The sequence below is a fragment of the Dama dama genome, chromosome 1 (genome assembly GCF_033118175.1).
Source record: "Dama dama isolate Ldn47 chromosome 1, ASM3311817v1, whole genome shotgun sequence".
In the NCBI taxonomy this organism is placed as follows: Eukaryota; Metazoa; Chordata; class Mammalia; order Artiodactyla; family Cervidae; genus Dama; species Dama dama.
Genome location: NC_083681.1, coordinates 14,108,311 through 14,111,085, shown reverse-complemented (window position 1 = coordinate 14,111,085; position 2,775 = coordinate 14,108,311). Strand labels below are relative to the sequence as shown.

General features: G+C 38.3%; 1 pseudogene; it reads left to right on the top strand.

Annotated features, from left to right (window-relative positions):
- Positions 1-1,107: 1,107 nt before the first annotated feature.
- On the top strand, positions 1,108-1,596 carry LOC133064648 (peptidyl-prolyl cis-trans isomerase A-like; annotated as a pseudogene).
- The last annotated feature ends 1,179 nt before the right edge of the window (positions 1,597-2,775 follow it).

Genomic DNA, 2,775 nt, shown 5'->3' with positions numbered 1-2,775 from the left:
TTTTAAGTTCTGTAACTATTTTTTCTTACTACTATATCCTCAGCACAAAATTTAGTCTTTTGCATATAAATGCCCTTGATAATAACAGAAATAAATTGGATCAGACCTTTTGATTATTTCATCTAAGAGCAAGATCCTATAATCTAAATTTGTTTTCACACAAATTAGCAATTATTAATCATGTTTGATACATCCTAACAGGATTGTCACAAAACATAATATAAGGCAGTTAATCGATTTATAGTTATCACTGGCTATCTGTCCCAGTTTCCTAAGCCTTATCTGGCTCCACTTAACTACACCTGAAGATCAGGATGCCACTGAAGAAATGGTAGAATGGGAAACTCAATTAACTTCACTTCAATAGCCACATTGCTGTCATTATATCTCAGCTTGTCAGAGAATAATTTCTGGGACCCAGTGAGACCACTCTGTCTTGATAATTCTCTTAGAGTTTCTCTGCTCAGGATTAAAATCTCCAAATTTCTTGATAATGTGGTCCAGAGTTTTAAATAATATTTAAAAACTTATAGTCATTAATGTGCTCCTGTCAGGATTCTTTTAGATACAAGTCACAAAAAACAAAAACAAAACAGCTCAAACCAAATGAAACAAGAGAAAATAAATCAAACAACCAACCGAAAAATGTAGTAGGAGCTCTGTGTGAGATATGTTGTACAGGTAGTGAATATATTCAGGGTATTTCCCCTCCTTTTCCCTTTTCCCCTTTCACTGTAACAGAGCTATTTTCAGACATGCTTCCCCCAGTGTTGGACCTCCCAACTGCAGCACAAGTGAAAAGGAATGGTCTCTCTAACATTACCTACAGGCCTTGCGTGGGGATTCACTGGTGGTAAAGAATTAGATGGCAAAGAATCTGCCTGTAATGTGAGAGACCTGAGCTCAGTCCCTGGGTCGGGAAGATTCCCTGGTGAAGGGCATGGCTACCCACTCTAGTATTCTCACCTGGAGAATTCCATGGACGGAGGAGCCTGGCAGGCTACAGTCCACTGGGTCTCAAAGAGTCAGACACAGCTGAGACACTAACACTTTGACTTTTCCAGGCCTGCAGACACTGCAGCCCAGAGCCTCCTGTGCTACCCAGCCATGGTCAGTCCCCCGGAGTTCTTTGACATTGCCATTGATGCCGGTCCTTCTGCTGCATCTCCTTCTAGCTGTTTGGAAGACAAAGTTCCAAAGACAGCAGAAAACCTTCATATCTGAGCACGGGGAGAGAGGATTTGATTATAAAAGTTCCTGCTTTCACAGAATAGTTCTTGTAAATATATGCCAGGGTGGAGTCTTCACATGCTATAATGGCACTAGTGGCAAGTTCATCTATGGGGAGAAAATTGATGAAAGTAACATATGGGTCCTAGTACCTTGTCCATGGCAAACACTGGCCCCTAGACAAACAGTTTCCAGTTTTTTATATGCATTATCAAGACTGAGTGGTTGAATGTCAAGCTTGTAGTCTTTGGCAAGATGAAAGAAAGCATGAATATTGTGGAAGCCATGGAGTGCTTTGAGTCCAGGAATGGCAAAACCTGAAAGAAGATCACCATTGCTGACTGTGGACAAATCTATCAAATTTGACTTGTGTTTTGTCTTAACCATCAGAACATCCCTTTTATAGCTCATGAGAGCACCCCTTCAATTCCATCTGCTCAAAGTATCCTATAATCTTTGTTCTCACTGCAGTTCTTTGAGTTCCATATTTTCCTTATCTTTCTCTAAGTTTAGCTGTATTGCAGAGGTAAGTTTATGATTATGAAATAAAAACTAAACAACAACAAAAACACTAGCCTCAAAAGATTCTGAGAATTAAATATCATTGTTTTTGTTTGGATCCCATTGCACTACTCAAATAATTCGCTGTCTTCTGTAAGCAGCATGGATGTCTTCTTATTGTTGCCATTGTTGTTTTTCATTATTATCAATTCAACTACTCTATGCTGATTTGAGAATTTAGTTCACTTGAATTTAAAGAAATTACTCAAATAAATGTTTCTCTTGACATTTGGTTCATCATTTTCTGACTAATTTGTAGTTCCTCTCTGTATTTTTCTTCTTCTTTTGCTCTTCCCCTTGGTATCATGGCTATCTTTAGTGGTATGTTTAGATTTCTTTATTGTTTTTGTATCTGCTATAGGTTTTTGCTTTGTTCAGTTCAGTTCAGTTGTTCAGTTGTGTCCGACTCTTTGTGACCCCATGGACTGCAACATCTCAGGCTTCCCTGGCCATCACCAACTCCTGGAGCTTTCTCAAACTCATGTCCATCGAGTCGGTGATGCCATCCAACCATCTCATCCTCTGTGGTTCCCTTCTCCTCCTGCCTTCAATCTTTCCCAGCATCAGGGTCTTTTCCAGTGAATCAGTTCTTCATATCAGGTGGCCAAAGTATTGGAGCTTCAGCTTCAGCATCAGTTAAACATCATTTTGCTTTGTAGTTACTACAAAGCATATATATAGTAACATATGTAAAGCAGTCTATTTTATGTTGATCACAGCGTCAGCTTGAGATGTAATGGGACATATATGTTGAAAATGAAGGGATGGAAAAAGATATTTTATACAAATGGAAACCACAATATAGCTGAGGTAGCTATACTTTTATCAGATGAAATATCCTTTAAAATAATGATTGTAAAGAAAGACACAAGAACATTGCCTAGTGACAGAGATTAATCTAACAAGAGGATATGGCATTTTGTAAATATGTATGCAACCAATATAAAAGCTCCAATATAGGAGCACCTAAATATAAAAGAAATA